Raw genomic sequence first — 23992 nt, forward strand, 5'->3', positions numbered from 1 at the left:
GAACGCACAGTCAGATTGTTTACATTCAATAACTCTATGAGCATCTATGATGTGGAATATATAGTTTACACATAAACATATATAATTGTCATGGTACTGTGGATTGTTATGTTATGATATGGAATATCAATTATACAGTGCACTGAGATTTAAAGAGTTAATGCTGCAGCTTCAGTCTCAGAAAAGAAGAATAAACGATGATTCCCAGAAGACGTTGCTTTTTCATATCTGTCCTCCGGGAAGAGGGGAAGACAAAATTGGCTGGAAGTCATGACATAATCTCTTTGCTTCCTGGCAGATCAAACTAAGAACTTCAGTTTTCAGAAACTTTCTCCCTTGTTTATTTGATTTATTAGCTTCAATGCTAATTAATTTGTATTTCACTACTAAAATTTGTAAACTAAGATGGTTTTCCTCCTCAGATCACTGCTGCTGTTTTTTTTTTTTTTTCCCCTTCGTTTCTTTTCCTTTCTTTTCCTTTTGGACCAGGGGGCTTGTGGGCTTGCTGTCCCCTGTCATGGACACAGATCTAGAAATAAAAACCGTGACAATAATTATCTCTGTTCTGCATACACACACTTAAAAACTGAAGATCAGAGGATGATATTGCCTCTGGCTAGCAGTCATGTCCAAACTTTTGAATGGTGTACAATTAATTTACACAAGTAAGTCTTCTTTTGCATTATCCATCCATATCTCTTGAGAGGCAATGAACTTCTTGCTGTCTTAATATGCTTTGAAATATTTCACAGACTGTAAGAAAACAAGATTTTCTTATAAATCACATTATTCACATGAAGACCCTAAGAGGACGCACAAAATGAGAGTTTGACTGAAGGCCGACAAATCAAACAACCTGTAGCTTCTACTAGATTTTTACTAGTAATTGCAGACTACAACTATGAAAATAAACTTGACAATCTAAAAGGAGATATGGAATCAGCAAAACGCAGACATGGAAAGAGTCACATAGATCTGAAGCATCTCCTCTGACATCTTTGTACTGGGTGGGAAAGGAAGTACTGAGCACAGCACCAGCTGGGATGCTGACAGCACCTCAGAAGTTTCCATGCCTGGAGAATCCCTGGTAAGGGGGAGCACAGACAATCCCTGATGGAGTTAAATGTGCCTTCAGAATCTGACACCTGGCCGGGCACAGGGGAAAGTAATGCACCTCCTGGGCTCGCTGGCTTAGGGCCAAAACAGCTTGCACCAAATGAGTCATCTAGGTAAAACTTAAAATGCTCTGTCTACCATATCTGAAAGATCTCAAAAGCAGTTTTGACCTGCAGCTTCAAACACTCTTCAGAGAGAGGTTTCATTTGAAATCAGAATGCTATATCATCCATCATTGATACAAGCTGGGACTAGCACTTCCAAAGAAAAACAAATCTTACATTAGGCTTCAGAATGTGTCCATCCATTTCATTTTCAGTTCTGTATACTCTCTGAGAGTTCCCTTTCATCTGCCAATACAAGGTACCATAAAAGTCATTACACTTGAATAATTTTTTGGTTACCTTCTCATCCATCTGAGGGTGTCTGAATGTGTGTGCATGCTCATGCATTCACATGAACTGCAGCAAGTTCACAACAGCAACTCTTAAATTATCATCATAGAATCATTGTGGAATCATAGAATCTTTAGAGTTAAAAAGAACCTTTAAAGGTCATCTAATCCAACTCCCCTGTAACGAACAAGCTATTGTCACAGCTAGATGAGGTCAGGGCCTATTCAGGTTGCCCAGGGCCTGATCCATCCTCACCTTGAAAGTCTCTAGCAACAGTGCATCCACCAGATCTCTAGGCAACTTGTGCCAGTGCCTTTTTTCTTATAGCCAACCTAAATCTGTCCTCTTTGAGCTTGAAGTCATTTCTCCTTGTTCTATCAACACAGGCCATGCTGAAAAGTCTGTCTCCTTCTCTCCTGTAGCACCCCTTTAGATATAAAGGGGATAAAGACTGCTATCACATCACCTATTTATGGATAATTCTAAGCAGTTTTGCACTATTCGTTTCAGTCAATACTTATTTACTTTACTTCCAGGCAGTTAAACAACATTGATTGTTCTTCTACAGCAGAACTGATACTGTAACGTACGGTCATCAACGAATGTTAACACAAGGAAAGAATGAATTAGTAAGTTAAAGAATCAGCAGCCAAAATTACTGACTAGTAAATACTAAGACTCTCTTTATGAGCGAGGCTAGAAAAAAGAAATTTAAACATGAATTTCATTGGCTAACAATATTTTTTCCAGCCATTCAGTCACACATGCTTTTCTTAAAAGCTACACGAATAAATTGTTATCTGAATCATTTCCAGTACCACTCGAAAGTCTTGCATTGATGTATGACTTCTAATTTTCATTCACAATCTCTATACCAAAAACAACATGTAAGTACTATTAGCTTCGAGTTTAATTTTTAACTCTTTGCTTCCTAAAATGTTCTATCCCTTGATCAGTTCACCAAAAAGGCAGATGAACTAGTCACAACATGTGACTAGTCACAAACCCTTGTTCACCTTTAGCCACATAGGTTTCTTCTTGGAAGAACTTACAGTCACTAACACTATGTGAATGTATGTGAAAGAAATAAAACTATGCAAAGACCTTCACAATGCCCAAACTGTAGTAAAAGACAGCAGAAAGAAGGCATATGATGAAATATCACAAAGATGAATGGCAGTCATCTACTACTGCCTCACTCCTCTTTTAGAATTTCGACTGACAGGCACTTGCCCCAGAAGTGAGGCAGGAGGACAACCTCTTGCCTATTATTCACTGAATGACAAATATTGCTTTGAAGACAACCTCTACAACATTTTGCACAATATCAGCATAACACATTGAAAACATAACACATTGAAACACATATAAAGGGTGAACTGGCTTCAATGGACAAAGAGAAAGCTGAGGTACTGAACGAGTTCTTTGCCGCAGTCTTCACTGGCAGCCAGAATTCCAGCATTTCTCACATCTCTGAGCCCTGCATCCCTAAACCTCTGGGGTGGTAAATTCCCTCCCACTGTAAGGACAGAGCAAGTCCGAGACTGCCGCATGAGACTGAATGTGTACAAGTCTACGGAGCCGGATGGCGTGCATCCCAGGGTTCTGAAGGAGCTGGCTGAGGTGGTTGCTGAGCCGCTGTCCACCATATTCGAAAAGCTGTGGCTGTCAGGGGAGGTCTCAGATGACTGGAGGAAGAGTCACATCACTCCCATTTACAAGAAAGGGTGCAAGGAGGACCCCTGGAACTACAGGCCAGTGAGTCTCACCTCTGTGCCTGGGAAGATCATGGAGCAGATCATCCTGGATGACATGCTTGATCACATGAGGAATGAGCGTGTGATCCGTGACAGCCAGCACGGCTTCACCAGAGGAAGGTTGTGCTTGACCAATCTGGTGGCCTTCAGTGATGGAGTGACAGCATTGGTGGACAAGGGGAAGGCGACCGATGTCATTCACCTGGACGTGAGCAAGGCCTTTGACATGGTCCCCCACCACATCCTCATCTCCAAATTGGAGGGATGTGGATTTGATGGGTGGACCACTCGATGACTAACTGGTTGAAAGGCCGCAAACAGAGGGTGGTCATCAATGGCTCTATGTCCAGGTGGAGGCGGGTAACGAGCGGCATCCCACAGGGGTCTGTCTTGGGACCGGTGCTCTTTAACATCTTTATCAATGACATCGATGACGGAATCAAGTGCACCCTCAACACCAAGCTGAGTGGTGCAGTTGACAAGGTGGAAGGAAGGGATGCCATTCAGAGGGACCTTGAGAGGCTAGAAAGGTGGGAGCAGGTGAACCTGATCAGGTTCAACATGGCAAAGTGCAAGGCTTTGCACTTGGGCCAGAGGACGCCCAAGCATCCAGACAGACTGGAAGAAGTTGTCCTTGAGAACAGCCATACAGAGAAGAACCTGGGGGTCTTGATAGATGAAAAGCTTAACATGAGCCAGCAGTGTACTCCTGCAGCTTGGAAAGCAAATGATATCCTGGGCTCCATCAGAAGAGGGGTGGCCAGCAGGGACAGGGAGGTGATTGTTCCCCTCTACTCTGCTCTTGTGAGGCCCAATTTGGAGTACTGTGTCCAGGTCTAGAGCCCCCAGTACAAGAAAGACAGAGAGCTGTTGGAGAGGGTCCATGAGTGTCACAAAGATGACCAGGGGACTGGAGCACCTCCCTTGTGAGGATAGGCTGAAAGAGCTGGGCTTGTTCAGCCTGGAGAAAAGAAGGCTGCGGGGTGACCTCACTGCAGCCTTCCAGTACCTAAAGGGAGCCTACAAACAGGAGAGGAATCAACTCTTTGAAAGGGTAGATAAGAGCAGGACAAGGGGAAATGGTTTTAAGCTGAGAGAGGGAAGATTTAGGTTGGATGTCAGCGGAAAGTTCTTTACAGAGAGTGGTGAGGTGTTGGAACAGGCTGCCCAGAGAGGTCGTGGACACCCCGTCCCTGGAGGTGTTTAAGGCCAGATTGGATGGGGCCCTGGGCAACCTGGTCTACCATTAAATGGGGAGTTTGGGCCATGGATGTGGCAGGGGGGTTGGAGTTTCATGATCCTTGAGGTCCCTTCCAACCCTGGCCATCCTGTGATTCTGTGAAAAGCAAATGCACTGTTATTTTAAAATTTTAATTCTTAAGAACGGAACTGTTCTAGAGCTGATGTTGGATAAATTGAAGTTTTACCTGTAACAGAACAGAAGATAAATGTTAAATATTTTTCAAACCAAAGATTCTTCAAATTGAGGACAAAGAAAAGAAGCAGAACAGGTCATGAAATCAACAGATAAAATGAGCAATTGTATGTCATCAGCACCAGCTGGGACTCACTCGGCACTTTAACTGAAATTCATGGATGAAGAAGCTCAAGAAGTGTTCTGCAACATCTTATAAAAGCAGTTAGCATCTTAGCCCTCTTATGTAGGATAGAAGCAAATCTTACAAACATTTTTAAGAAGGCTTCTGAGAGGCATCTGGAGAACTGGAGGACTATATGCTTACTTCATGTTGGCCAAGTCATTCAAAGCTTCAGGCATAGGATCAGGGGATTTACGGGTAAATATCAGTATAATACTGGACCAGTATTCTTACACGCTTGCCCTTTTTTATGTAACTTCGTATGTTATTTGCTTCTTGCTACAGCTGCAAGCAGCTATTGACCTTGACTCACCTCCAATTCAACCCAATGCAGCTGCTGTTACACTGTTAAAGTTCAACAAATCTAGAACTACCAGATCATTTTACACTTATATGAGAAATCTATGAGGTTTGCTCCAAAAGTAATATCTTCTATTTTAGTATGTTGGCCCACAGCATCAGAGCCAGACACTGGTGGTGTGGGAGTAAAGGTTGAGCCTTCCCACCAATATTCCCTTACATTCTGTGGCTGTGTGACAGATGGCAGCAGAGGGGCATCCTGACAAAACAGTGTGTGACATGGAAGCGCACATGAAGCAAAGGTGCATCATTGAAATGAAGAAAAAACTGCATTTATTGACATTCTTTGATGCCTGCTGAGCATTTATGAAGTCCAAACAGTGGGATGAGCACAGAGAAGAGTAGTTGGTTTGTTTCAATGGTGGCAGTGGTAACACTCGTCACCTCTACTGGTGCAGATTTTTACAGCACAGCATGCAGAGTCTTGCTCATCACCAGTGAAAATACAGAACTAATAGTGGTGACTATGTTGAAAAAATGGCGTAGCTGAGATTTTGCTCTGTCAAACGGTGTTTGTGTAGTTTCCATGGAATCATTACTTTCAGAGTAGCCTACATACATGCACATACTACTCGATCTACAGAAGATGGGATTTCTAGGTGAGACTCTGAGATTTTGAAATGACTCTGAAAATAAAGCTTACTGTTTCTAGATAAGATGTTTCCAGAAATATCGGCATGAAGCAGAGAAAGCTTATCCATCCTACCACTTGAGTTACTTTTTATTGAAAGCCAAATGTAAGCTTTCCTTAAATACCACAAAAGCATATACAGTGTGCTACGTACTCATCTCTGACAGCAACAGCCTCAATTTGTATACATTTTCCATTAGTCAGACATTAACAATGTAGAAGAGCACAACATCAGCCACCATAGAGATTCTGATTTTAATTTTAGACAAGAATGTGACCAGGAGAAGTTGGCTGATCCCTTATTGATGTCAACAGATCAATACTGAACTTTTGTATCTATCAACAGAAGGATGCTCTCCCAAATCATCAAAATGATCCCTGGTATCATGGGCAACTATGTCATAAAGCCTCCTCCAGGCAATGATCATATACAAATTTTGCACACACTTCCTGTGTCACCTGTTTGTATTGAAAAGGCTGTTACAGAACTGCAGATGGCTAGACATTTTCTCCTAGATTACATTTGTTATTGTAACCACAGTCAAGTTACTTCCCTTCCCCTCTGCCTGCAGGAATAGTCCTTTTATTTAGGTGAAATATTCTACCTCACAGGTGTGATTCTCTGCTGGAGAACTATCATCACCTTTCCCCAGCACCATCTGCTCCTAGCCCAACTCCTCCACAGTACGTTTGCAAACGATAAAGTTTACAGATAAGTTTAAACCAAATTTTTCATAATACACATGAAGGGTTTTTATATCACTGTTGCCATCAGTCACTTTCTACATCTGTGATTATTATGCTGTATGAAAATCAAGGACAAATCAGGATCTCAAATACATAAATTTCAAGTGCCATTTAATAACACACTATTTTTCATTTTTGTTTGACAGAGTTACTGAATCTGGGTCCTTCTACATTCAGGAATGATGAATTTGATCTAAATTCCTAAAACGGGAAGAGGAAAATGGGAAATCTATCCAAGTAATGAAATTTAATCACTTATTTCTCTGAAACATCAAGATTTTGTTAAACTTTCTGACTAGCATATGAATTATATCCTGCTTGGCATTTACTTCAGGAAGATAGGTGCAGAATGACCAATTTCTCAGCTTCTGAAACTGCACCCATGAAATACAATGGACAATATTTCTTCCTCTCTGCATAAAGTAGATTGAGATTGTTTTCTAAAAGAAAGTGTTAGGTGCTTAGGGAAAGGGGAAAATAGTCCTAGACTCTTCTAACTGAAAGGAGCAAGGAGTTACTAAAATAAAGTGAAACAGATTCAACATTGGTATGGGAAATACAGTAAGAATTCTGATCATTACACTATTGCAGTTTAATTGAAATAATGGGGAACATTTTTATAACAGTTTTATGCTGGTTGGGATTTCTCTCCCTCGCAAGGAAATTTTCCTATGCAATCTAACCTACAACAAAAGCCTGTCAGCTCTTCATTACTTCAGTGTCATTTTGTTCCAACGTGCACATTTGAACGATATTATTTTGGTTTGCTGTATAATCTACTTAGTAACTTCATTAGCAATTTTGGCAGAAACTTAGAAGTATACTAAGCTCAACTTGATGATGAAGGTGGGAGGCACTGGCAATGCAAGAGAAGGCTGTGTTATAAGAAAGGAAGAACTATACTGCCCGGGGATTGGTAGCAAAAGGAACGGGAAAAGATTAACAGTGTTAAATGCAAGTTCAGCCACTGCAGACAAATAACTGGAATTTTGCAGTAAGACAGAAGTTTTGTCAGCCACAAACAGGAAATGAAAATGGAACAACCGAAGTTTGGGCAACAAACAACTAGATGACTATAAACAACCACGATAACAGCTGTGAGAAGGGCAAATTTGATCTTATCCAGTTCAGTAATGTTCAGTAATGTTCTTATTAAAAAGTATTAGAATTTTATGACTGTAGTCAGTAGAGAAATGCAGCTTCTGCAACATCCCTCCTGTTCCAACAGGAGCTCATATTGTATGAATGTATCGTGGTTTTGTTGTTTGTTATTGATATTCCACATCATAAGATTATACAGTGCACTGGGAGTCAAAGAGTTAATGCTGCAGCTATGGTCTCAGAGAAGAATAAACCACAATTCCCAGCAGACGCCACTTTTTCATTTTCATCTTCCAGGGAGAGGGAAAAATAGAACTGACTGGAAGTCACAAGACAATCTCTTTGCTCCCTGGCAGATCAGACTAAGAACTTTGGTTTTCGGAAGCTCTCTCATGTATTTGATTTATTAGCTTCAATCCCAATTAACTTGTATTTCACCACTACAATTTGCAAACTGAGTTTGTTTTCCCCCTCAGATAATTGCTGCTGTTTTTTGTTGTTGTTGTCATTGTTGTTTTCCCTTTCTTTCCTTTCCATTTCCTTCCCACTTTACAGCCAGTGGGACCACTGTCCCCCAGTCACAGACAGACATAGAGATAAAAGCATGACAAAATGCTGCTCCACATTTATGTATAACACATAAAATACAGTGCAAAGAGGAACCACATACAAGATGAAAGCAGGAAAAACAAACATCTGTATTAATACCCTCATTTGACACCACTGTACAACTGATCCTAAATCTGGAGAATTTGATTGTGTATCTTTAATAACCAATGAATGCAAAATGGGAAAACGTTCATAAAATTTCATTCAAAATTGTTGAAAAGTTCTATGCTATGAAACAGCACATTATTCCTACCCTTCTGGTGCTCTAAAATAAGATAAAGTAACTGAAAATAAAAACAACTGCTAATATACTGAAATTCATTGTGGTATGGAAAACCTGTAGTTTCTCAGCTCTGCCTATTCACTCTTATAAGCGTTTGAATACTCAGATAAAACAAGCTGTAATAGATATGACCCTCCAGCATGAAATGTGGCCTTCCAACAGTTATATGCCATTGTGTATATCACCCTTCTGCTCACCAATGTTCTGTCTGCAAATTCATGTGGGTTGTGAGTAGTAAAGAACACAATAAAATGGTCTCATTATGTATTCAGCACAGTTAGAAGGCATGGTTTATAAGAAGCACTAAGTCAAATTACTTTAACATGGTAAACATCTGGTAAACATTCATTGTATTCATTGACAAACATAACCAGTTCACAAAATATAGACTGACAGTAGAGAAACTATTTTAAAAATAAGTTTCACTGGCTTAAATTTATATGGTCATCTGCAAGTTCAATTCTAATATGATTACTTCTATCATAAAAGATGTTTCATCTTATTTCAAGTCATGTAGAAATAGACTGTGGGGTGGTCCTGGTTTCTTTCCTTTTTAATACACAAGTGTTGCAAGAATAATAAAAATAGATGAAGCCAGCTGAAATGACTTAAAGGTAACTTGGGCTATTGCTTTAGCTAGATCAGCCAAAGATTCAAATGGTCAAAAAAAACACTGTTCTGCTGAAGAAGAGAAGGCAGAGGAGGAGACTCAGGTTGTTTTGTCATTTGAAATGTCTAGAAATAGAAGGGTATTCTTTCTCTGCTACTGCCAATCAAATAAACTCTATGAGCAAGTCCTTATAGTAATAAATGTGTTTTTCACTCGGTTTTACTCGTGTTCCACCTTCTTTTTAGCACCTGAAATATGAATTATGCATGGAAATGGATGTGAATTTAAATTTAAAAAATAATTTACCTGTATATTTATTATGATGGAGATGGGTTTCATGTTCATGAGAGTGAGAATGAAAAACATGCCAGTGAATTTCAGGGTGCCTCTTTCTATGAAAATTTTCCACTACATATTGACCCAATTTGGCAACTGATCAGTGATCCTACTCATACACAGACTTAATTTTATCTGCAAGTTCAAATTCTGTTCTTGTTGTATTTAAGATATTCTCGAATTAAATTTATCAATTTCTTCCCTTCCTGCAGGAAACAAAATCAATGTATTGCTGCCTTTTTAGCATCAAATGCACTGCTCCAGAAGTAGCAGTTATTTGTTGTTACAAGAATATTTTATCAGGACCAGCTTTAAATTTAAATTTAAATCAATTTCCTGCTAAGTAAAGAAGACCAAAATATAGTGAGTGAATGCTGCACTCCCTAAACACTTGCAACACCTGCATTTCACGTCAGGTTGCAAAGAACAAGTCAGAGTGGGGGGAACAAGACTGTTTGTCATCTTTTTTCATCTGGACACCCAAAACCTGAAGTCACTGAAACAAATATCGTAAATTATTTTCTAAACAGTCATCACCATACACCATATAAGTGTTTCACCTTGAGTACTGTGTGCAGTTTAGGGAAACAAACTATAAGAAGGACAGGAAGTGATTTGAGAGCCCTTCGAAGGAGGGCTACAAAGACAGGGGAGGGTCTGAATGGGAAGACTAGGGTAGGCGTCCTGGTTTGTTCACCCAGAGCAGAGGAGCTGAGGGGAGGCCTGATGGTGGCTGCAGCTCCTTACAGGGAGCGAAGGGCTGCGCTGAGCTCTGCTCTGTGTGACAGCGACAGGGCCTGAGGGAACGGCATGGAGCTGCAGCAGGGGAAGGGAGCTGGGGGTTAAGGACAGGGGCTGCACCAAGGGCAGTGGGCATGGAACGGGCTGCACAGGACAGCAGGCACGGCCCCAAGTGTCCAAGTCCAAGAAAAAGTTTGGATAATGCTATCAGATACATGGTTTGAATTTTAAGTGGTCCCATGTAGAGCCTGGAGTTGGACTCTGCGATCCTTGTGGGTCACTTCCCACTCAGAATATGCTGTGCTTCTAAAAAGTGTTACAAAAATCAGCTTTTCAACCTTTTTCATTTTAATTTTAGTAAGCTAATCAGCCAGAAAAGCATGAAGGCTTGAAGAGAATTTAGAGAGATAGATTGCTTGCTGTCCATACAGCAAAAAAGAACCGGGTGAGATGAATACAGCAAAGCTACAAGGTAAAAGCATCCGTGCACACCTATCTTGCATGTCTCTAAATTACGATTATGGCAAAGATGGTATGGAAAACTGACAAGTGAACATCCCCCACCAGGAAAACAAACAACTGTAAGGTACTGCATTCATATGCCATAGCACAATTGCAGATAGTTAATCTAGAAAACAAATAGAACCATAGAGTCATAGAATCATAGAATTACTCAGGTTGGAAGGGACCTCATGAATCATCAAGTCCAACCGCAGCCTAACATAGTACCCTAACTCTAACAACCCTCTGCTAAATCATATCTCCAAGCACCACATCAAATAAATATTATTAAAAAAAAATTAAATCAATATTCATCCGTGACAGACTTTAACTTGAGGAATCATAAGATCTACTAAGCGATCCACTTTCCCTGCAAAACTATACTGTAAAACACCTCTATTTTTTAAAAATACCATTTTATGCCAAAGGAATTGAAATAAACTTCTGGCCAAAGTATGTTCTTAAAATACTCATTGGTCCAGAATATTAGACTGGTGCAGGACATCTAATAAATCAAATGGCAAATACCATTTTGCACATTTAATGAATCTGGAATTCATACTTTCTTTTGTTTGAATAAAATTCAAATTTAGTCTCCAAAGAGTATAAGCAGGTAGGAAGACTCATTACCATCTGAAAGTTGTACAATTTATGATCAGTCTTCCACAGAAGGGGCACGAAAATCCACTCTTTTCAAGACAGTATTTATTTGTTTTTATTTTTACTGCCAAGCACAAAGTAAAATCCCATAGCATAACTGTCTTTTGTACTGGCAGCAAGCTTCTGTTAACTGGATTATTCAGACAAATAATTAAGAATATTCATTTCAAAAGTACATTAAAATAATGCCAGACTTCTTATTCAGTGGTATTCATTAACATCTTGTACGCCTTTTTATTTCCCTTCATTTTAGATTAAAATGAAAATCCTGGATTTTATTATGAGCTACCATCAACTTAGTTACATGCATTTGATACCTACTAGTGTCAGTGGTTTTGGTTTTTTTATATGAAAATAAAAAGTCCACAAGCAATTCAAAATTTATCATGACTGATACAGTTGACAGATTCTCTCGATCACATAATGCTTTCATAATGTTTTCACGAGAAAACAAAATCAAGATATCTGTAGAATATTTTTGCTTACACAATATTCAGTTTTCCAAAAGTTAGTGGAGCAATCACGGTCATCCTCAAGAATTAAAGCATTAAAAATAAATGAGATGTAGTATTATCTCACAAAAGCAGCAGCTTGGTAGATATAGATGTGTTTTAAAGATTAACAATAAAAAAAAAATCAGGAACAGTATTGATATGTTTATGACAACCTGAATACAGGAAAACATTTTTCCTTGCAATAAGGAAAAACTGAAATTCAGAGAGAAAGAAAACTGTTCTAGAATGCTACCTCTTTCTTAAACCTGATTAACTGCTTTTTTTTCCCCAAGAAGCTTGGAGAAAGGCCAGAGGAAAGATGCATCATTTCTTTCTAGTGGAGAGTGTTTGGGGAAAAATAGCTGAGGAAATGACATCAGTTCTGAGGTCAAGTTGCATTTCTGGCATCTTACCCGTGGCATATGGACACTCATCATGAGCTATGCATCTAAGCAGAGACTATACATTTGTTCAAAGGTTTAGATTTGGGTGTTGATGTTCTTGAGGAATCTTGCGCTTGTCTTGTCACTGCCTTATCTACCCCAAAAGCCAATATGATGGATGATGATAAATAGATAGTAGCCTTAATAAACGGTAAAGATAATTAGATAGATGGGTCCTTATTCCTCATCTTTTGATTTACATGTTATGGTTCTTGAATTCTAACAGGAATAGCTGCATATGTGGAAAAGACAACTAAGTTTTTCAGTTGATAACTTTGGTCATGTTGCAATTCATGGGCAATACTGACTATGGAGCATGGTGGTTCATGCCAAGTAATTCCTCTCTGGTTATTCCCTGCAGATCAAATTCAAGAACATAAGTTTTGCTTGTTACAGACTGAACAGTCTTCTCCAAGGTCATTGTTGTACAGTTTCATATCTTTACAATTATTTTACAAGGAAAGCAATACATCTTTAGGAATCTGTTCTCAGATAAACAGATGCAAATATTGATAGCTTCTGACAGTCACTGTGTTAGTGGCAGTAATCGATGACAATTAACCATACTATTTTTGCTTTCATTCTTTTTCTATTTATAAGGAAGCAAAATTGCTTCTGATAGGTTCTTGGTGATAAAAGGCAAAGTATTTGCAAGTAGGCCAATGGTTACACACAGAAAGAAGAATGGGATTCACCCAACTGGTGAAGGGGATTTCTGGCAATGCAACACTTATTTGCATAGGTTCAAGGGACACTCTGCCTTTAGTGCCTGGCCCTAAACATGTGCCCAATGTGGCTCCACCCTATGTCTGCCCCCTCCGGTGGCATGGAGAGCACATGTGCAAACATTTGCCTGTGCAAACATTCATCAGGTGTTCAAACACCAGTTCAAGCCATGGCCTAACAGTTCCCCTACAAATGGATAACAAAAAGGTTCATTTGCAACATATATTAGTATGCAGTCTAATCAAGACTACTTCATCTTTCTGTTTTAAACACTGTATAGTCCAAGAAATTGAGGACACACAATGCATATGTTTCTCAAGCAAACAACACCGAAAAATGTTCCAGGGTATTTCATTCCCCATGACCTTTTCTGTGGCACCATGCTGACAGATCCTAAAAAATACACCTTATATACACAGTAACGACCAACCCTACTGCCCAGTAGCCTCAAGGGAAATGTCATACCGCCCTAAAAACACAAAATACTCAGCAGTTCCAATATACCGGGGCTGCTGCAAGCTATGCTGCCAAACAGATCATTCTGACCTGAACCTTTCCTGCTAAATCTAATCATAACAAAACATGAGTTTTATTTTGCAGGTTAGAAATAGCAGGCTAAGAGTAACAGATAATGATCTAGGGCCTTGGAGAAGAGAAAGGAAGATATGCCATTCTCTTGCCTTGTTAGGTAGAATTTTCACGAGTTTAAAAATACAGGTAGGCTGGGAAAACACATCCTGTGCACTTTTCTTTCTGAAAAGATGTTCTGTAGCACTGAGACAGAAAAAGTAAGACAAAAACGAGAAGAAAACAACATGCTTCTGTAACATAAAGATTCCTAAATTCAGTTCTTTATGATTAGCTATCTGACATACCACAGAGCTGCTGGCTCAGACACCAAAAACAAAGACGTGAAGTTACTTAGGAATGAGTTCAGTTTTTAAGAACAGGAAGCAGTAATTTAAAACCTATTTTCTGGTGATTCACCAAAGACAACAGCAGTGCAAGAAAGGCCAAATAAAGCATAGCTAACAACAAATGAAGAGTACTTCCAAGGTATCAATGACTGTCATTCCAACTTATTTTTTAAAGTGGAGCAGAAAGGGAAAAAACATAAATAATGAAAGTTGTAAAGACATTACACAAACAAAAGACCAAAAATCAGTATCATTATTTGAAAACACACAGCATGTTTGCCTACCTCTTCTCAAAAAAGCATCACCACACTGCAAAAAGATTACCCCTTGTGAAATTAATGCCTCTTTTCAGACAATAAAGGTCTGCCTATTGTGAAGAAGAGGGGGAGCAGAACTGGTAGAAACTCCTAAATTAAGAAGTTAATAGCAAATATGCAAGTTTGTCAGTCTAAATTCTGCTTCACTGTGAAAGCACAGAATATTACAATTGTTTTCTTTTCATGCAATCAGAACTCCTACCTAAGATTCAGAGTTACTGTACATATGTACATAAAATAAGCATTCAACTCTTAGTACTTAAATTTTGACAGAACATTTCTCAGAGCTAGGCCAGCCTTTTGGCTAGCATATACCACAGAAAAGCCATTTGTCACTACTATTATAAAGCCAGCTCAGTTACTTGGACAGTTACTAAGAGCAAGTGACAAGGCTGGGAACTGTAATGTTTTTTCAAATGACATATTCTTGTGTCGACAAACAATGCCATTATTTTGAACTTCTAGAAGTTGTATGTGTAAAAAAATGGTTTGGTATTCTTCAGAGCACTTACTTCAAGAGCTTTTTTTTTTAATTAAAAAAGTAATTAATTAAAAAGAAGATAACCAAAATCACTAACAAAAACAAACAAACAAAAACAAAAACAAAAATGCAGGGACTAAAAGAATAAATAGCTTCAAAATAAAGAAATAACACTTCTGTGATATAGTACTTTTTATTATTAATAGCTCTTTAAATCCATGAAAGCTGTGAAAGCTATACAGAATGATCATCTACGTGTTCGAACTATTCCACACTGCTCCAGTAGTCATTTTTTAGAAGTACATTAACAGTTCAATTTATTGGAAGAACAGTGCACTCGGTATACAGACTAATAAGCATACTGAGATAATGTAATACTCTCTACGGTCTAACTACTCTTTCACTGCCCACTCTATGCACTAAATTTTCATTTACATAATATATATTCTCAGTGGCTTACAAGTTAATTAAAATTTGAGCAGAAAGACACTGACCTGAGCATTATGTTGAACATGTGGTATCATAAGCACCCTGTTATCATGCTGCAGAGTAACTACAGTAAGGTTCAAACACAGTATCACCCTGGCACTATCTAGCAGTACACTGCAAGGGAGCACAAAGTGGAACACGGTGTCAATGCATTAATACAAACAAACTTTCTGCAGCTTCTACTGCAGACAAGATCCAATCTGGTCCTGTGAACTGAACGTTCACAAGAGGTTCTGAACGGTTCACATGGTCCTGAACTATATTATCTGGTTCAGTTATATTCAGTTTGCTCTGTGCCTGCCAAGGATGTCCCCTCATGCAGACAGAAGCACAGTGGGAGGGAATAATTCAGGCATTTGTTTCCAGTGCTTCACTCATGATCCAAATTAAAACTTCAATGTAGATGCACCCACAAATTGCGCTTTAAAAAAGAACAGTGCAATAAAATATTACAAATAAAATCTCAGCACTCCTGTGAATGAAAGCAAGTAAATACATGCCCTCATCAATAGCCCATTTTGGTTCATATTTAAAAGATAACAATTTTGTTTCAATTACAGAATTTTTAATACAGTGCTTTTAGGACTTCAATAAAACATTATAGGCAACTTTGTTCACATAGTCAACCAGGCATTAATCAATTCCTGAAAGGCAGTGGGCTGTAGCAGCATTTAGTTTCTCTGATGTGATTAATCACAAGCATGGACAGCTAAACATTTCATCCACAGTAGACAGAATCAAAAAACCTATCATCTTCCATCATGCCGTGATGGAAGCAATGCCTCAATCACAGTATTAACAGGATTCAGATATACACATAAGCCATCACAGAAAAAGCATATGTCCTCGTTTGTTTTTTAAGCCTCTGTGAAGCAGGTGCAGAGTTTGTAGTTCAACACAAAATCCGTAGTTGCAAGAGAACAACAGTTTTGCCACAAATTCCAACTGTAAAAGAATTTAAGTAGTAGTCTCTATCATTCAGATAAAGTTGCTTTTTAGATAAGTAAATAAATAACACCGAAAGCAGAAGTTTTGACAACAGATCAACAGCAAACTTTCATGAAATGGTTCAAAATGCCAGACTTTTTTTCTCCAAAATACCTGTTCATTTCTCTCCCGATTAGAGCCCTCAGGTGAAATGGCATGTCCATTGCCAAACTGCTTTTATTTACAGAATAGTACAGGAAACTCTTTTCTTACTTCCTCAATTCATTTTTTGTTTTTGTTGTTCTGAATCAAACTGCTGAATTGATCAAGATACAATGAAGAAAATACCCTTCCCTGCGCTTATAAAAGTTTCAGTTGTTAAAACCTGGATAATTACATGGTCAAGCTCTGGTTCCTGCTACCCAAGCTAGGCATTTCACCAAGAACACTGGGCTGAGAAACTATAGAGCTTCTACATAGCACATTCAGTGCTTTGTGTCAACTTACATTTATGACTCTGCAGGTAAACATGTGTTTTAAGACGGACTGACTTCTCCCACCTCTTAGACACGCATCTTAATAGAAATCTCTCTAATGTTCTCTTTATGGCCATCTTAATACTGAACTGTCTTCTCCACACAAGAATAACTTCAACAGAAAGAATAAAGCGCATGTTCACCATGGAAGAACCTATTCTCATATGTTAAGGACGTTTTTCAAGGAGGATGATGAAACAAGCAGAAAAGAACATTGAAGTCTTCAACTAGACCTCTGATGCCAATGCAATGTGTGAAAAAGACAATTCTCAATGCCCACCTACCTTATGGATGCCTTGGCCACACAAGGATACCATGGCTTCTTTTATTCTTTCTCCTTCAACCAGGGCTCCAGTATAACACTAGCTTAAAACAGTTAAAGGAAGCCTCAAAATCCCACCTTCAGCAGCCTTCTCTATTCACTGACTAGCTGCCTTCACAGAACCTCTTGTTACTTTTCTGCAGATGAGAACTGCCAGGGTAAGAAGTAAGTTGCAACTAATGGAACAGGGACAAGCAAATCTATACCTGCAGTTTTTGCTAATATTTTTGCAAGAGGAATTCTCACCCCAGCTCAGCAAAGCACCCTCCACACAGATTTGGTTACAGCTAGCACTACATACTGTCAGCAGCAACACGTCTCCCAGAAAATCATCAAATCCAGTACTGAAAGCTGCAAACCACAAAGCAAAAGTATTGCTGAAGAAGTAACCTACCCCAATGAAAAACAAGTATTTTTCAGAGTAAACCCAGTGAACAGTCTGTATAACAAATGACTCTTCCAGTAGCCAGAAAAACATCCCACTTTTTTTTTTTTTTCATAGAATCACAGAACACATCAGCTGGCAAGGACCCACAAGAATCATCAAGGACAACTCTTGACTCCACACGGTACCACCCAAAAATCAAGCCATTCTAAGAGCATTATCTAAATGTTTCTTGACTAAAATGATAGCTATTGAAAGGAGTTGCCTCATTTCACCCACTACTGCTATTACAAAAGCAGATGCTATTATGCCAGCATTCATGAATATGACAGACAGTGAGATTTGTAATTCTGCAAAGAAATCAACATGGGTTGCTCTGAAAGTAATGCCTCCTATTTATTTTCATGAAAACCACAGCAGGTACAAAGAGCAAAATACCTTGATAAAGAAAATTCTCAGCTATAAAAAGTTATTTTCAACAATAGTCACCACTATCAGCTATGATGTCAAGCTCTTGTAGAAAATGCATATCTTGTCACTAGTAATGATGTGATCCAGGAAACCATCACCTTCAGCCTCATATTGGTTCAGCAGGTCCTGACAAACTTGCATATGGTATTCATTCTGTTATTTTGTGAGCATCTGTGGGACCCATATGGTGCAATGGTTTGCAGTGTTCCAACATTGCCACCATTGTTCCAAATACCAACATTTTGCTTCATATTTTGTCTTTGTAATCCATTGATTCACAGGAATGAGCTTATCAAGACTTTTTACATTTTGTAGTATGACAGCTGTGCATGGCTGTCAGGAATATGGCTTGTCTTTCCTGTCTGAAATCACCCACTGCCTCACTGTGCTCACATCCACCGCTTGGTCTCCATAAGAATTCAGAAAGTGTCAACTGAAGCCATTTTTCCCACATGGAGGAATTCAGTGACACATTTTCATACACATTTTCATGTCAGATTCCATTTTCTCAGACCACCCTCTGTCGCCATCTGTCACATGGCAACAAAGCATAATGGAATACTGGTGGGAAGGTTCAACCTCTGCTGCCATATCACCAACACCATCTCTGATGTTGTGGGTCAACACAGTAGAATCACAGAATCACAAGGCTGGAAAGGAGCTACAAGATCATCTAGTCCAACCATCCTCCCATTACCATTGCTACCACAAGCTACTAAACCAGATCTTGTAGCTCCTCATCCAGATGCCTCTTGAACACTGCACGGGATGGCGACTCCACCACCTCCCTGTGCAGCCATTCCAGTGCCTGACCACTCTCTGAGAGAAAAGCTTTCTCCTTATGTCTAATTTAAACCTCCTCTGGTGCAACTTGTGGCCACTTCCTCGGGTCCTGTTTGTTGCCTGGGAGAAGAAGCCAAACTCCTCCTCATCACAATCTCCTTACAGGAAGTTGTAGAGTGCAATAAGCCTCCTCTTCTCCAGACTAAACAATCCCAGCTCCCTCAGCTGCTCCTCATAAGACTTGTGCTCCAGATTCCTCACCAGTTTCAATGCCCTTCTCTGGACATGTTCTAGGGCCTCAATGTCTTTCTTGCAGTGAAGGCCCTAAAACTGGATATAATACTCAAGGTGCAGGCTCACCAGTGCTGAGTACAGGGGGATGATCACCTCCCTGCTCCTGCTGGCCACACTATTTCTAATGCAGGCCAGGATGCCGTCTGTCCTCTTGGCCACCTGAGCACACTGCAGGCTCATGTTCAGCCAAGCATCAACCAGTACCCTCAGGTCCCTTTCCTCTTCACAATCATCCAGCTACTCAGACCCAAGCCTGTAGCGCTGCAAGGGGTTACTGTGGCCAAAGTGCATGACCCAACACTTGGCCTTGTTGAACATCATCCCATTCACCTCAGCCCCGCGATCCAGCTTATCTAGATCCCTCTGAAGAGCCTCCCTACCCTCAGGCAGACCAACACCACCTCCCAACTTGGTGTCACCTGCAAACTTACTGAGGATACACTCAATCCCTTCATCTAGGTCATCATTAAACAAGACAGGCCCCAGTACTGAGGCCTGGGGGACACCACTTGTAACGGGTCGCCAGCTGGACTACTACCCATTGGGCACAGCCCTCTAGCCAGTTCTTTACCCAGTAAAATAGAAGGCATAACTCCCACAGCAGTCTTCATAGCGTATAATCCACTCTTTGGACTTAAATTCTCTCAGAACTCCTCAAGGCACCCATGACTCAGCTACCACTATCAATTCAAGGCACACTACAAATACAGAGAATCTTTAGGCGTTCAGCAAGGATCAGAAAACTGAAGGTGGTTTTGGATAACTCTACGCATCCTTCTTACACAAAGAAAAATTCTCATAACATTTCTGTTTTTTTTTTTTTTTTTAATTTTCTTTTGTGTTTGTTTGCAAAACTAAAAGTGCTAAGCATTTTATAGAAAATACTTCCAACCTCTCTTGACCATTTAATATATCTGCAATACACCTGCAGTAATAACATTTGGCAGTTTCAAATCAAACAATAATGAAGTTTGACACAATTAGGCAAGAAAGTGCATACTAAGTAAAATATTAATTACAATTTCAACAGAGAAATTTTTGAAATATTTCTGAGTATTAAAATATTTGTTACTGAACTACTTCTTCCCTCATATAGTACTGTTATACCAATCCTAATTTCAGAAACACTGTATCAAATGATACTGAATGAGTTATAAATGGCTAACAAAATGTTTTAGTCTTTATGGAATGTACAAGCTTAGAACCCAAAATTATTAAAATATTTTTCCAAGAGTGTGAAAAATAATCTTTCAGCTGACGTACACTCTGAAAAAAATCCACAAGTCACCAATATATCCACCTTCAGCGAACTAAGACATACATTCTGTGAAACAAAGACCAAAATTTCATCTTTACAGCAGTTCAGAAATGGACTAACGGACAGGTAAAGCAGCCAAGCAAAGAAGCACGTAAAAATAGGTGTCCTGGTTCAAAATATTAGTCTCATTCAGAACACTGTCTCTAACAGTGGCCAAACATAGATGCCTCAAGACGAACACGGGTAGAGCAAACCTATATTAATACTGTCAAAGAATATGGTTTTAACACTGAAGGACTTATAGTTCAATAATTAGCAATTTTATATTTAATTAGTTTCAATGGGTTTCTCTAAAGTAAACCTGCCATGCTGCCTCTTGTAAATTTACAGCATCCACAGTATCCAGTGGATATGAGATCCATCACCTAACTAGACACTGTTCTACATCCAACTTAGTGGTTTCTCTCCATCTGCTTTTACTCATCTAAACTAAATTTCATTTGTCATTTAAACATCCTATTAGTCCAGTAATGTCTTCCTTCCCCACAGGCACTTCCCCACAAGCAGCGTTGTCTTTAAAAACCCTTCATAACTTATGATCAGCAAATACCGCTCTTTATCTCCTTTACTTATGAGTCTATGAAGAACTATAGACCCCTGTGAATCTAGAGCTGAGATTCCCAATCTCTTCCCATCACTCCTTCATTCGCCATACATGAATCATAGAATGGTTTGGGGTGGAAGAGACCTTTAATATCATCAAGTTCCAACTTCCTACTATAGGCAGAGACACCTTCCTCTAGACCAGGTTGCTCAAAGCCCCATCCAGCCTGACCTTGAATGCTTCCAGGGAGGAGACATTCACAACCTCACCAGGCAACCTGTTTCAGTGTCTCACCACCGTCATAGTAAAGAATTGCTTCCTAATATCTAGTCTAAATCGACTCTCTTCCAGTTTAAAGCCATTTCCCTTTGTTCTGTCACTACCTGCTCTTCTGAAAAGCTCCTCCCCAGCTTTCTGTAGACCCCCTTCAGGTACTGGAAAGCCTCTACAAAGTCTCCTCCGGAGCTTTCTCTTCTCCAGGCTGAAGAGCCCCAACTCTCTCAGCCCATCCTCATAAGGCAGATGCTTCAGCCCTCTGATCATCTTCGTAGCCCTCCTCTGGACCCGCTCCAACAGCTTGATGTCCTTCTTGTGTTCAGGGCCCCAGATGCAACACTCCAGGTGGGGCCTCAGGACAGCAGAGTAGAGGGGCAAAATCACCTCCCTCAACCAGCTTCTTAATCACACTTCTCTTAATGCAGCCAGGATATGATTGGCCTTCTCAGCTGCAAGCACACATTGCAGGTTTACACTGAATCTTTCATCAACCAGCACCCCCAAATCCATCTCTTCAGGGTTGGCGAGGGAGCAAGATCTACTGATTACAATGGCTAAGAGATTTGGCAGACACATTTTGCGGAAAGGTCTCCTTCCAAGGGGATTCCCATATTTGGCAACAGCTGTCCAATTAGAGACCTTTGCAGTCTGACAAAAGACATACGCCAATCCTTGCATCTTGAAGATGTTTTAGGACAGTACCTCCTGATACTAATTTTAATATATTACTTTGTCTTACTGCGTCTAACAGGATGATTTAACCACATTTTTCAACCTCATCTAGATACACCATCACCACCACTAACCTGAGTATGCTTTGTAGGTGTACTCAAACTCACTTCCAAATTAAAAGGCCAAATGTAAGATTACCAACAGCAACTGACACACCCGAGCTACTGGAAGAGGTCTGAGATTTGCAGCAGCACTCTGGATGCTAGCACACAACGCACAGGTTTCTAGGTTCACCCTGGGACCTGAGGACCAAGATCTTCCTGCTAAACCACTGGTGCAATTCCCCCTTGGAACACGTACACCTTGGAATTCTCTGTCCCACCAGTACCCCATGATCTTTCAGGTTGTTTCAGATGGTTATATTCTCCCGTTTGCATTCTGCTTTTATTTCAAATCTCATTGCCTACCTCTATCCAGCAGATTTAGTGGCTCATATCTCACCTAGTTGGGTGTGGTTGTTTCTCACTCAAACCTCCTGTTACGGTTTCAGCATCTATGCCCCACCTTATATGATGCTGCTCTCCTTGCCCCCCACTCTGCCTGGTTATTATGTCCAAGGCCTAGTGCATATAATGAATTGCGAAAGACCTTATCCTTGGGACTAATAACAATCAAAGTTTCACCACTGGTGCTCAGACACCTAATAACAGAAACCTATTTCAACAGAACCAATTCTAAGTTGTACGACTACAAGTCAGTCATCTTACCCCATAAGCAGGCAAAGAACCCCCTGGAGAGTGTTCTGCACACCAGAATCTCCCCTTGATCAGGGATACTTCTCAAGGTGCAGAGATTCACTCAGAACATGGTTATGCCTTGCTAACAGATCCTTGGTAAATAATTTACTGTTTTTAAGTTACACTAGCATTGCTAAGATTTGATTTTATATTCATTATGCACCCCCTACCCTCTATGTAGCAAATAATAAAGGATATTTAGTCATTTTGAATTTTGTTAAGTTGCTGTTATCATTGCTCAAATTACCATCTTGTTTATATCAATAAATATCTTTCTGCCTTTTGAGAGGAGTGCGCACTGCTTTGGTCTCCTTCTGCGATACCTTGCAAGGTAGAAAACCCCACTATACTGCAGCGTTTAAGGACTTGACGTCCTCAGAAGTCAACATTTTTAATCCCCTTCTCAGGCGAGGAGATGAACGCACGTCATATCACCACTATGGATTCTCCAAAAACTAAGCTCACAATCTTTAGCAGATATGCTGAAAGGACTCCGGGCAAACCACACAGAGCAGCACTTATTCAGGTGATAGAGTTGTTATCAACTGCTGTTGCTCAGCAATGCGCACTACTATGTCAGTTCTGGAAACAAAACCGACCTGACTACTTCCTCCTCCATTTTCATGTTCCTGCACAGATGTGTGATAATGTATAAACTTGTGAAAGGGTATAAGATCCTGTTTAAATCTGAGTCACAATAGTGGCAAAAACGTAGCAGCAAATGCTTGAGACCTAGCCAGCAAGCTAAGAAAAATATTTTATTGTGTTCCTACAGCTTCTCCTGCCCCTTTTAGCTACAGTAGGCAAATACAGGTGTGTTCACAGCAATACTTTTCATTGACCTCTCAGAAAAGAAATGTGCCAAGGAATCATAGTATCACCTGCAAATTTCCCACTGCCATCTGGGATTTTAATAATGATTGTTGTTAGAATTCATGATTGCTATTATTCACTGATTTGCTGACTCAAGTCATCTGGTGCAAGATTCTTTCTAATGCTTTAATGCTTTCCATCTCCACTACTTTTTAAAAAGCGTTATTTTCTACCTGTAAATTCAACATAAACCAACATCTGTATTTTGAGGGGGAGAACCTGAATCTCACATGGGGCTCAGATTTGACAGAAAATGAAAAAAAAAAAAGAAAAAGAAAAAGAAAAAAAGAAAGAAGGAAACAGACAAACTGAGGGCTTGGGACCCTTAAGCCGCCACGCAGGAGCGCCAGGGCAGGACTCACTGCAGTCCGCGGATGACAGCGGCCTGCTCGCAGCCGATGGCTGGGCTGTGAGCTGACACCCAGGCTGAGGGGCTCCGAGGGGTGGGACGGGGACTGCAGGTCTGGCACGGAGAGAGGGAG

General features: G+C 40.0%; 1 protein-coding gene across 3 annotated transcripts in view; it reads right to left on the reverse strand.

Moving 5' to 3' along the window:
* The window catches only part of CAMK4 (calcium/calmodulin dependent protein kinase IV), a 139086-nt gene that overhangs the window by 114543 nt on the left and 551 nt on the right, over nucleotides 1-23992 (reverse strand). The gene's annotated exons all lie outside the window — the stretch shown is intronic.

This window comes from Phasianus colchicus, chromosome Z (genome assembly GCF_987193195.1).
Source record: "Phasianus colchicus chromosome Z, bPhaCol1.hap1.1, whole genome shotgun sequence".
NCBI classification, from domain to species: Eukaryota; Metazoa; Chordata; class Aves; order Galliformes; family Phasianidae; genus Phasianus; species Phasianus colchicus.